The sequence below is a fragment of the Motacilla alba genome, chromosome 2 (genome assembly GCF_015832195.1).
Source record: "Motacilla alba alba isolate MOTALB_02 chromosome 2, Motacilla_alba_V1.0_pri, whole genome shotgun sequence".
NCBI classification, from domain to species: Eukaryota; Metazoa; Chordata; class Aves; order Passeriformes; family Motacillidae; genus Motacilla; species Motacilla alba.
The window spans coordinates 70677526-70690558 of record NC_052017.1 but is presented as its reverse complement, the minus strand read 5'-3'; the positions used below and the strand labels follow the sequence as shown (position 1 = coordinate 70690558).

The 13033-nt window shown below is 41.6% G+C and overlaps 1 protein-coding gene across 2 annotated transcripts in view; it reads left to right on the top strand.

Annotated features, from left to right (window-relative positions):
• The window catches only part of CDH20 (cadherin 20), a 118712-nt gene that overhangs the window by 17765 nt on the left and 87914 nt on the right, over window positions 1–13033 (top strand). Inside the window, exon 1 of one of the 2 annotated variants that reach the window (XM_038128479.1) lies at window positions 9605–10024. The exons of the other annotated variant lie outside the window; for it this stretch is intronic. The gene's annotated coding sequence lies outside the window, so the exon portion shown is untranslated. Of the gene's footprint in view, window positions 1–9604; window positions 10025–13033 lie in introns of those variants that run through there. 2 annotated transcript variants of the gene reach the window in all.

Here is a 13033-nt window from a genome sequence, read left to right as displayed (position 1 = left end):
CCTGCAGGAAATAAATCAGCCACTCTTAACCATTTCCAGGCTTATTTCTTGACAATTGTAGATGAGTGGTGAAACTAGTTAGGAGAAACAGCGTAGCAATCAAGCTATTTCAAGAATGTTTCCTTTACTCCTGCTCACTCCGCTAAATTTTGAGCTCCTGTGCGGTGGTAGCAAAGTGCATATCTTGACGCATGTTCTTACTTCCTATCAGCTTCAATAGCACTTGGTCACCTGCCTGAGGTTCAGTATGTGCTCAGAGGTTTTGCATGTCTGGCTACCAAGGCACTACCACACAAAACCCGTAACTATTCAGTCTTGCATGTTCAGCCTTTTTCCCAGATTTCTGCAGGTGCTTGAACATCATCAAAGGCAGTACAATTTAGATCATTTGTGTAAGTGCTTAGGTGGACTTTGACATCTATAAAAGTTCTGCTGAATCTGGACCTGCCTGATTAAAAGAACCCAAACATTTAGCAAAAAGAATAGGAAGGCTATTTGCAAGTACATTTCTTTTTTTTTTTTTTTTTTGTACAGCAGCAGTTAAAAAGACAAAACGTAAAACTATCAGTTCCATGTTAAAGAATGATGGGAGATTTAGGTTACAAAAATAATAATTTCTAATTCTACAGATGTAAGGAGAACTGGATGATAAGGCCAGCAGTGAAAACAAAAGGGATAATGTGAGGGGTTTTCTGCCTCTGCACTTGTGTGAATTAATAGGAAATTAAAGACTGTTAGAAAGTTGATTGAATTTTGTTTCTTAACTTCTTCATTTTTCATTAGGGTGATCCTAAAAGCAGGTGGCTTTCAATTAGTTTTGTTCAATGCTGGCTAAAGTTGTAATGATCCTTGGGAGAGTGAAAGAAAAGAGATTTATTGCAGTAGGGATAAGCTAGGCCAGGCAAAGAGACAGAGTACATAACCACTAATTAACTCATGTAGTCATTAAAAAAAAAAAAAATGGAGGAAGAAAAAACAATGTGCAACCTGAAAGAGGATTGTAAAGCATCTCTGCACTGCAGATCAGACCCTTGAGCTTTCATTACACTGTGCATATCATATTAGATGGTATATATGAGCCAATTGCATATAAATCACATTCTCCCAATGTTGCAAGTCCTTGTCACAGAGCATATTTAATTTAACATTGTAATATTTGTTTTCCAAAGTTCTAAGTAGGCCAAAACATACCCAGTAAATTGAGTGCTCTGCCACAGCACAGTGCCTGACCTACACTCCGGTAGAAAATTAACCCTAATTCATCTTCATAGTGACCTTATGCTGAACAGCTATTCCAGATGCTCCATTCCTGCCCTTCACTGACTTAGTAAAGTGAAGCTTTAGCGGTTTTGACTAATTCAGTTTGGACTTTTAATTACATCTATTTCATTCATTTGTTTCCACTTAAAACCATCGTGTTGTGGTTGGGTGGCTTGTAAGCAAGCTTTGCTTGGTCTTAGTATCCTTTAGGGACAGGCTTAAGCCAGAAGGCGTGTACGTCTGTTGAAACCATGTCAAATGGGAATTGCTATCTCAGATTTGAACTACAAGGCTTTGTTTTCTGACACAAAGGGTCAAAGTCTGCCTAGTTTTTTCCATGTGTCCCTTCCCCCTCTCACTCCCACCAGGATTATTTTAAATTCACATTATGGATGAGCGTTTGTGTGCATATGCACAATTCACTGGAAAACAGAGGCTCTTTATTGTTCAAAGCTTCTCTAGAAGTGACTTGTTTCAGGCATTCCTCTCACAACCATTCACACATCTCTAAAACCAGAGAGATTTCAGTCAATCTTCTAACAAAGTCTGTTTTCAGACGCCATGTGGAGAAACCTGAAATGCTTCAAGCATTTTTATAATCTGTTTTTTTCCTTATTGCTGATAAGAATTAGAAGAAATTGATTAAGAAAATTTGTGCTTATTCTGCTATTATTTGGGGGATTAATACTGTGTTTTGTAGTACATCACATATCAATACTGTGTTTTGTAGTGCATTGCAATCAAACTGTTTCTTCTGCTCCTTCCACGATTAACAGAGATTGTATCTGATTTCTGTAATGTTTTCTACATGTGTAGAGCAGGGTATATTTGGACTGCAGCAAGGGTGCAAAGTGAGAAGGCTGCAGAGAAGGCACCAAGATAAGAAAATCTGAGTCTGCTCACTGACCTCTTGCCAGGCACAAATGAAAATCTTTCATGACAAAATCGATCAAATTTTATGTATCTTGTGCATGCAAATTATTCCTAAGTTGGAGTGTCAAAGGAAAAGATGGATTTTTTTTTTTTTTTTTAAACCCTGGATTTATCAAAGTCAGGTGACTTCTGGTTTTGACATTACAGGCACACAAGTAAAGTTTTGCTGTCATTTCTTAGCTCTAGTACAACTCTGCTTATGAAGAAAAATTGGACCATATGGGAGCATATGGAAAAAACAGAAGGTTTGTATTTGTGGGAAAGTACCTCCTACAGGTGGCATTGTAATTAACCTTGTTGGTCCAGAGTACACACGTCACTCAAATGCACACAGGTGCCATGTCCCTGCATGGGACAGGAGCACGGTTCCCATGCCAGCACACCAGGAGCCACCTGGCCCTCAGAACACCCTTTCCTACCATGGGTCTGCTGACAGCCCTGCTGCCCAACATCCCACGGGCACCCAGTGCCCAAGGAGGAGGGTGTCCCCTCAAGGCTGGGGCCGTGCTGTCGGGTAGTGCTGTGTTGTCCCACAAACCCTGTGGAAATAGAAGTTGGGAGGCTGCTTTCTCTTAGCCCGTGATCCCATGCCCCCCATCCTGGCACAATCCCACTGCCCAGGGTCTTGCCAGTTGGGAAAGGAGGGGGAAGCTGTGTCGCAGTCTGGTTGGCCGCATTCCTCTTAGTTGCCCTGGCTGTTATCAAAGGGCTGGTAGGATGTGACATAGTAGCCATTTGGCAGCCTCGTTACCATATTTTGGGCAGAGCTGGGTGTGTCTCTGCATAAAACACAAGCTTGTGGCCATGTCTCCTCCAGCTGAGACCATGCTGACTGTGCCCTGGGCATCTTAGCATCGGGACAACAAATAAAAATGAGGAATAGCCGTGTACACAGAGGGTCATGTGCCTGGAACTTTGGCATGCATCTTAGCTGAATGCGTGGAGCAGATGTGTTTGGAACTGTGAGCTCAAGAGAGAAAATAGGAAAAGGTGGGATGGGATCAAGCTTGGGCAAAGGGTTGGACCCATGTTTTTCCTCCCAGCATGACTGCCAAATAAATTTCATCTAGAATTGCTAGAGAGGACGGAAATGGAAGTGGATTGAGAGCTGGCTGAACAGCAGATCCCAGAGGGCTGTAATCAGTGTCACAGAATCTAGTTGGAGGCCTGTCACTGGTGGTGTCCCCTACCAAGGTTCAATACTGGGCTCAGTATTGTTTAATGTATTCATCAATGACTTGGATGAAGGGGCAGGTGCCTCCTCAGCAGGTTCACTGGTGGCACAAAGCCGGGAGGAGTGGCCGATACCCCAGAGGGCTGCGCAGCCCCTCAGAGGGACCTTAACAAGTTGGAGAGATGTAAATGGGCAGAGTGCAACCTTGTGAAATGTAACAAGGGCAAATGCAGGGTCCTGCACCTAGGGAGGAATAACCCCATGGACCAGCACAAGCTGGGTCTGACCTACTGGAAAGCAGAGAAGAACTTGGAGCTCCTGGTGAAAAACAAGCTGTCCATGAGCCAGCAGTGTGTCCGTGTGGCCAAGAAGGCCAAAGGTATCTTGGGGTACATTAGGAAGAGCATTGTTGCCAGCAGGTCGAGGGAGGCGATCCAGCCCCTCTGCTCAGCCCTGATGAGCCCACATCTGGAGTACTGTGTCCAGTTCTGAGCTCCTCAGTATATGAGAGACAAGGAGCTCCTGGAGAAGGTCCAGTGGAGGATGACAAAGGTGATTGAGAGATGGGAGCATCTCTCTCATGATGAAAGGCTGAGGAAATTGTGCTTCTTCAGCCTTGAGAAGAGAGAACTGAAAAGGGACCTCTTCAATGTCTGTAAGACTTATGTCTGTAAGTATCTGAAGGGAGGGTGTCAAGAGGATGGAGACAGGCTCTTGGTTTTTCCAAGCAATAGGAAAAGAGTCAATGGGCAGAAACTGGGACACAGGAAGTTCCACCTGAATAAGAGGAAAACCTTCTTTACTGTGCAGGTGACTGCACACTGAACAGATTGCCCAGGGAGGGGGCAATGTGGAGTCTCTCTCACTGGAGATTTTCCAGAGTCACTTGGATGCAATCCTGTGCCACATGCTCTGGGGTGACCTTACTTAAGCAGGGAGGTTGGACCAGATGACCCATTGTGCATCCCTTCTAGCCTGACCCGTTCTGCAATTCTGTAATTCTGTGAAGTACATCTTAAATAACAAGAACCAGCACCGTCAAAATGTCCTCACCTTTGAAAAGATTTGAAGCTTTTGCATAGCTTTAATAAATGCAATTTGCAGAAACAGTGCAGTGTTTTAAAATAAATTATGCTCACAGAGTCACATGCTGTGATTTATCTTTAAGCATCCTCATGCAGTGTGGTTTATTAAATTTCAGCTTGGGCTCTCAACTGTTCAGTTAATGTAGATAATTAATTTGATTATCATTCAATCAGGCTGTTTTGTGACTGAAACAGTCCCATATTGTTGCTACAAATATTTCAGTTAGCTTGTATGAAGAAATCATAATTTTATTTTTTTTTTGCTTCCTTGTTTGTTTTATTTTAGTTTTGTTCTCACTATCTTTCTTTCTGGCAGTGAGTTGTTCTAAAGCACATTGCATTGGATTACTAATGCCTCCCCCTAATGCTTTAATAGGTTTCTTTGAGCACACAGTTAGTATTCATTCTTAGCTATGCATGCATCTTCTAGTCACATTAGGTGACCCTTTTTTCTTTTCTTTTTCTTCATGCAGAAGATAGAGGAGGAGAACTGTGGGCGCCCTGTGTATTACACGGCAGTTCTTAATGAATATATGTGCATTACTTACTAATTGTAAAAAGCTGTCTGGCTACAGTATACAGGATGAAAAGTGTTATGCATTAGTAGACTACATTCCACTACACTTCTTGGCTACAAAATTTTATACTAAGTACATTACTTTAAAATTAGAGCAGAATGTAAGTACCTAAATACAGTTGATGTGTTCACCCTATTTACTTCTTGTGACAAAACAAGTGGAGTTTGTTTTTACTAGCATCCATTAGATGTACTCTGCTGTAAAAATTCCACAGAGCTCCAGAGATGGAGGTGGCTTTATGTGTTGTCACCTCATCAGGCAGGGGAGGCAGCCTGCACACCACACATCACAGAGGAGGCCCAGTCCAGCCTTGCATGGAGAGGTGCTCACTACACCTCTGACCAGCAAAGGGAGCTGAGCGAGAAGAGATAGGAAACCTTGTTGGTCCAGATGGTGAAGCTGGGCAAGATTTTGGACCTATAACTTTGCTTCAGATGTGTCAGCCTGTCCAATGAAGGGTATTGATTCTGCTCACAAGACTTGTTGTGTGACATCAGCACTGCTCTCTGTTACCATGCACTGCACTCTTCTGACGAGTTCCTGCAACAACAGTGAAATCCCCCTCTGGGGAGCTTGTTCACATATGTCACGGTGAGGAAGACAGAGCAGAAAAACTGTAAAGAGATAAGGCTTTTTTAAGTGATGGGGTCCTTTTTCCCTTTCAAGAGCCACTGCAGACTTTGAATCAAGGGTGTTCAATTTTTTTTTTTTTTTCCAGGATAGAAATTCCACCTTGAACTTCTAATAATAGCTTAGCATGGATTGTTGATTTCACTTATGAAAAAGGCCTCTGAAATTGTGTTCAGTCTTGCCTCAAGCCTCCAGGAGTATTTCCTCCCAGTTTATGGAGTGCACTGCAGTGGATGCTAGTAAAACCAATTATTTCATGAAAGTGACTGGTAGACTGCAAGGAAAAGAAAGCCCTTTCTCATCTGCCTAAATGAAATAGTTACATTCCCTGACTTGCCCAGCTCAGACCAGTGGGTAGTGTTAGCTGCAGAAGGGTATCAGTGAGAGCCTGTAGCAAATTTGTTCCTTCTTCCTGCACCTTTCCCCTGCTCTGGAATAGGCATGCCTTAGAAAGGTAATGGGAAAAGGCTGTGATTGTGGAAGTGCAGAGATGTCCCTGACAGCAGACGTCAAACATTATAATGCCAGGTTCAAGCAAGAAATATTTGCTTATAAAGGTACAATTGAAAATTATCCGATGTATCTTAAGCATCAGGACTGAATCCAGCTTCACTGAGAATAATGTGAATTTTGGCACTGAATTCCTATGAAATATTAGGTTCACCAATGCACATAGCAAAGGGTAGACAATATCAGTAGACCTTAGAGAAAAAAGGAGCTAAGCTACATCTTAGACTGCTATTATTTATTATTAAAAGCCATTTCTAAAAGAGTGCTGGGTACTAGGGTACAGAAATGTGTAGAAAGACTCAACCCATGCAGCAGAGAACTTCAAACTCTAAAGCACCAGGTCTTGGTCTCTGTGGAAAGCTTTTTCAAAAATTATAAGGTTTTTTTTTCCCCCTGTATTTGACACGGTCAAAAAATAGTCACAAATCTTCTTGTCAGGTTCTGTATGTCACAGGAAAGATGTGGTGCATTCTTTTTCCCAAAAACTCCATATCCCACATAGAGAGTAGATAAAATGTAGTATTTTCTTTCTTCCCCTTTTTTATACTGTTTAGTAATTTTTTAATGCCATTCAAGTATTGTGCATTATGTTCTTTTGCTTTAGAATTGCTGCAGAAGACACAATCTTAGTCTTGTATCTTCATTTAGATTTCCATTCCATTGCTATATTACCATTGTTACTAGACTCAGATAGCATTCGGTGTGTGTGTGTGCTGGAAGAACAAATAAAAAAAGCAAGGCTGACATTCCTGCCACTTGAGAGGCTCTGTAGAAGCCATGTTCAGACAAGGTCTGCTGGAAAGATAAGAGTTAAGGCAGCAATAGGTCATGGTAATGGTATTGTAATATTGGTAATGTAGGTCTTGAAAACATAATGGCTTTACTCTTAAAGGTAGTTACCTGAGAATAAACAGACTACAGTTATTTGTACATTAATTCAGCCTTATTAAATGCCAAAGAGCAGCTGGAAGTGAGCCTTCAGGAGTTTTCTGACTGTAAACTAAGCATATCTTAGAGAGGCATTTCTTGTAAAGGCTGTGAAGACAGATTTTGGGCAACCAAAGGATGTGTAGGTCCGGGCCAGTAGATAAATAGGAGCAGTGCTAATGAAGAAAAAGGAAGTTATATAAGGAAGCAGAACAGATTTGGATGTTTAGAGAAAAAGATGACCCTTGAACCAAACATATCTCATGAAGGTACTTTTGCCTAATGAAGTGTCTTGTTAACAGTGACCAAAATGCTTGATTTTGAGGGTGAACCAAACCTCTTATGTTACAGGGAGATTTTCAAGAGAAATAGAAGATGTGGCTTCTTGGTTAAAATCAGCCTTTATACAATCTGCTTGTTACTGCAGAATTAATGGGCATGCACATATCTTGCTAAAGTTACTTTGAAGTATATTGAAAGGTGCATGTTTTATTAATCTAATTCTGCTAAGACTACTTTAGACAAAGTTGTAAAGGAAATACTAAAATATTTTTGCTGAGATTATAATAATTTGCCTAAGTAACATTAGTAAAGCAGTAGATAATGGTGACAAATGACTATGGAATATTTTAGGCAGCAGAAATCAGGCTTACAAGAATTGAAGTCACTAGGGACCACAAAGGTAAAATAAATTTCCTGACTCTTAAATACTGAGTTCTATCCCATAGTGAGATGTGAAAGCTCACTGGGGATTTGTTTCATATAACCTCCAAATGAGAAGTCAGAAGAGATAAAGTCAGTATCATAAAATTTAACAAGTTGTTCCAGGAGCAGCACAATTTAAAAAGCCTAGAGTCATATAGATTTGTTTCCTATACCCATAGATGCCTGTGCCTCCCCTGGAGTAGCCTCATTGCCTCTGTTGTGGCTCCCATTATCTCAGCCACCCCAACAACATCTCAGTTTTTCGTCCCCATGCCCCATCAGTGTCCACACAAAACTAAAGATTCTTTCAAGGCCATGGGGGTCAGTTCAATGACAAGGTCCAAGACATCCATGTGATAGTTGTCCAGCCAAATTCCCAGGCAGCCCAGCAGAGGCCAAGGCCAGAACCGCAATTAAGAGAGAAGAACTTGCTGCAGATTTTCTCTCCATGGGATATCTATTTGGCTCTTTTTTCTCTTTGTTGCGATTTTGTATAATATGTATAGGGCCCTGATGATTTCTGTTGCTGTCAGCTCTGAATTAGGCTGAAAGAACTGAGATTGGAATAGGCCAACAGATTTGAAACTAATTATGACTAGCCAGGACAGACAGGCAGAAAGAGCACTGTCTTAAGGAGTGGGCTGTGATTGTGTGAGCACCCAGGACCCCAGCCTTGAACGACTCTGGAGACCCATCAGTCTGTGCTAGGATTGTGCTTGATAATAGAGATGATCCTGTATTATGCAATCCTGTATAGACAGTCCAATCCCAGATCTCAGATGGGGAAACCTTTTGAGGGAAAGGGTATTTTCTGTATTTTTGTGGCAACAACATCCTCAGCACCCCAGGCTGCTCTGTGTCCAGAAACTGACTGCTGTTTGCTTGCAGATAAGTTGGCTGTGGGCTGTAAATCTGATGTACTGGATTGCATCTGCAGGGAGGTTGTACCTCCCATGGGCAGCGTGCCTGCCCAGGCCCTGCTTCACAGGCAAGGGAGAGTCATTCCCTTATGTGATATGTATTTATCCAGGATCTCCAAGGCCCACAGTCCACACTGTCCTTCAACATTCACATGGTGGCTCTGCCATAGACAGAGGGATGGCAAAATCATTTCATTTCTTTATGAGCCTGTGCTTTAAATGGTGCAGTCACTGGGAGGGATCATATTCTCAGATGAAGGAGGGAGAAGAGAGACATTGCCAAAGCAGGAAAAACCCAGCCTAAACTGCAAATGAATATTCCTCTTTTTTTGTTGTAAAATTGAGTGAATTTGGAATCAGCCAATTTAAAAATGAATGTGATGCAAGTCTTCCACATGCAGTTAAAACTGAGACATAAGCCTGACCCTGTTTTTCAGTAGCACCCCGTCCTCTGGCACTGCTTCTGTTCAGTTAAGGACATGCTTAAGAAAAGATGCACGTTTCTGCCTTGGTGAATTTAATGGTGCTGAAGTCCATCCCACTGCAGGACAGCAGTTAAGTACCTGCTTAACTTTCAGAAAGTCTCTATGTACCAGCTGTAATCCACTTCTGAAGCAGATAATCATCTCAAGTACCAAGATATCTCCCTAGAAATGAATGTTCCTTGAACTGTTCAATTCATTCCAAGTATTGAGGAGATAGAATTCTTATGTAGTTAGTAGGCTAATACACTATTATTTAAAAAATTATTAATAGCTATTGAATAACAATATAAGTAGTGCTTACCTGCAATTAAAATCTGTGTTGATTAGATGCTGCTGGAGAAACTTCTGTAATGAAATATGTGCATTGCCAAAACTTGAGCAATCCTGTAGTCTGTTATCTCTCTTCCAAAAATCAGAAAAACAAAGCAAAACCCCTCCAATGGGCTCATTCAGTTATGAAATACTGTGGAGGAGGTGCAGGAGGAAGAGAAAAAGAAATTCTTTCTAACCCTTGTAGTTATATGGCCTGGAGATGAAACCCCAAGTCCCTGACTCAGATTTAATGCTTGTTTAAATAGTAATTGCTTTTATGTCCTAAGAACTGTGCAACCCACATAATGCCCATCATCCCAAACGAACAGAACATTTTTTCAGACTTCTCACCTTAGCCTGTCCCTTTTAGTGACTGTTGCTTTCTTTCTTTTTAGGAACCTGCCTTGCCCTTCAAATGAACAGCCAAATTCCCTCTCCCATAAAATATAGGGCAAAGTCATTAACTTCTGGAGCCAATGACTGAATGGGCCCTTGCTTCAGTGAGGTGAGGCTCACAATGAGCTGGTGAACAAAGCTTTTCCATTTATGTGCTGAAGTCAAAGAACAGGGTATTCAGCTGACCTAATTACCTGTCCAAATAGGGCAGACCAAGTAGAAAATAAAGACCATGGGTCAGATCTGCATCTGTGTTATGCTGCTGAAAACTTCAGGGTAATCAGTGATGCTTCTTCATATTTAAAATTGACTCTGTGTCCACTTAGTGCATTAGTCCTACTCTCAGAATCTGTAATGAGCAACCTGCAATTAACTCACTGTGTTTGTACCATTCTGATTCATCTTAACATTTCATGTTATTATTAATGCAAATGGTCACCATGAAATATTTCTTCATTAGTTCTGACTGATTGACTTTTCGGTTTTTCTCTTTCCCACAAGGAAAAATAATTAGCCAGGAATAATGCAATTAAGAATGTTTTAAATCAGTTCCATTAACTTGCTTTGTCTAATCAGTTGCGTGTCCCTCGGTCTCCTTTAAGTTTTGTCAGAGGAGCTGCTTCTGCACCGGTGCCTCGGTGCCTCTTCAAGGACTGTTATGTGAGCTGACTGTCCTCCCCTGGCGACTGCACGGCGCCGGCATCCGTGGGGGCAGTGCCATGTAAGGCCTTGACCCTTAATTGGGATGAGTGAGTGAGCTGGACAGTGCTCGCTTCTGGATTGCAGCCAACACTATTAGACAGCCCCAAACTGAGCCGCATCCTCCCCTTGTAATGCTTCCATCTGGCATCATCCGGCAATGCCGCTTTGCAAAATGCCGTGGCGTTACAAACCCAGCACACGATGGGCAGGAGCAGCCAGTTGGAAAGACAAAGGCTTGTCCCTCTCCTTCACCTTCCCTATGTATAGACTGCCAGGGCACAGAGATGGATTTCAATTGAGGTGGGGGCAGTTCTGTTACTGCATTGTGCACAAAGCCCTGATAGGGCTTTTCTAGAACAGTGTTGTAAATTCAAATTAAGATGGTAGCATGAACTCATTGTAGTGCAGCATCTATTTGCAGAGTGCAGGCTCCAGGTAACTTTAACTTGGTCAGTTTTGATTTAATTGCTTTCCTTCTCTCTCCCTTTCTCCTTTTGCCTTTTCCCTTTCCCCATCCCTCTTCTCCTTTTCTCTTACATTTTCTTTTTATTCCCCTATAAGTCAAACCAGGTGTTCAGTACATCTACATGGGTAACTAAATTATTAGAGACTGAGAGAAAACAGAGCCTTTTACTTAATGGCCATGGGCTCAAGTGCAGACTGCACAGAAGTCAGAAAATTGTCTTAGCCATTGTGTGTTGTATTTTGCCATTAGTTTTTTCCTTTGTGAACATTTAACAGGTGAAATCTGTTGGGCAAAATTAGCTTCTCAGTCACTGTGAGGATGAAGGGTGCTGGCAGGACCACTTAGATCAGCACAACCATCTTCTGTGGAGTCATGGAAAACTTCAGTCCTTAGGACAAAATCCACTTGCCATCTTCTCAGTGATCCTGGCCAAGTCTGGCTTCTCATCAGTCCAAAAGAAGAAGGTCTAAAGGAAAGGCATGACTCATTCCCTGTGATTTGGGAGTGTGACGTGCAAGAGGACAAAAGCAGGAATGAGATTTGTTGGATGCCATGTCATGCCACCATGTGGGAAGATTTGCTGGAGAGCATTCAGTAATTTTCAGACTAATTCTAGGGTGGCAGGCATAGAGTAGGAAGTACTGTCTTCATATGTAGGCAAAGTAATTTTCTCACTGCTTTTCTGGGCTCCTAAGTTTTAAAATTGGTTAATTTTTCAATACCAGCAAAACCAGCATGATTTCCAGGAATTGAAGCTCTGTTACAGAATTGCTGAAGCACAATATAGGTAACATTGGAAGCGAACGCCTGAGGTCATCTTGCCCAACCTCCCTCATCAGGCAGGGTCTCCTAAAGCAGCCTCCTCTCTCTTACCTCTAAAATTTCTTAGTAGGGGAAAATCCTAGTTAATATCTGGAAAAAACTATGGAAGTGGTTGTGTTTTGAACCTATGCTGTACCTTGAAAGCTTAGGGCCAAGGTTTTTTTTTCTCAAAAAGTTGAGCTAAAGCAAGGCTGCTTCACATTTATGTTATTGGTTTATTTCCTTGTACTTTAGTTCCTTCACCCTCTTGTTATTTAAGACAGACCTCTCTTGCTAGGAAAATGTGGGGCTAAAAGGTCGGCCATGGCTTCCCAAACATGTCCCCAAAACAATACAGCAGCTTGATAGAAGGCTTTCAGGGAGGGGGATGTAAGAATCAATTGTGTGGCTAAAATTGAATGAGTTCAGGCTTTACTTCTGAAAAAAAAATGTCCAAAAGTGTAATCTTTTTCCATTACAGCAGTAGACAGGACATTTTTAATGACAATGACATATTAGGATGAGAAACTTATAACTGGAGGCATGATGCAGCCAAGCTAAAAATGTAGTTACTTAAGAAATCGCCAGCAGAGACAAAACTAGAAGTAAGCAGCAACATTTTCATCCAAGGCAAATTAGCCCTTATGGTACCTCAACATGAGAATACCTTCTCTTCCTCAGTGCTGTTGTGGTCTGGAGCAGAAGCAAAGACAGATGCAATAGAGGTAAATCCTTGATTATGGATGATATGAGAAATGACCAAAACAGCTGGGTGTGATGAAACAACCAGCATTAATGTTTAGGCTTTTCTTTCATAACGCTTTGGCTTTCCTTTCAAACCGCCTCTGCTTTTTAACTCCAGAAGGAGTTCTTAACACCAAATTATTCTGCTGTGCCTTATAGTAAACTTTATTGAAGACCAGCTAAGCTAAACAAAGATCAGCCTGCTGCTATGGTCACTTGGCTGTCTTTAATTATATCCAGTGCTTTACTGTTTTCTGCCTTAATTTTTGTCTTCAGTAGCTTTAAGCTTATTCATTTCTAGCTCAAGACTTGATCTTTTCCATCTTCTCTTTGGTTCTTGCTTTTTCTTTTTGCTTATCTTTGCTTCAGGCTGACTAGTTTGATTGTTTAACATATTCTTTAACA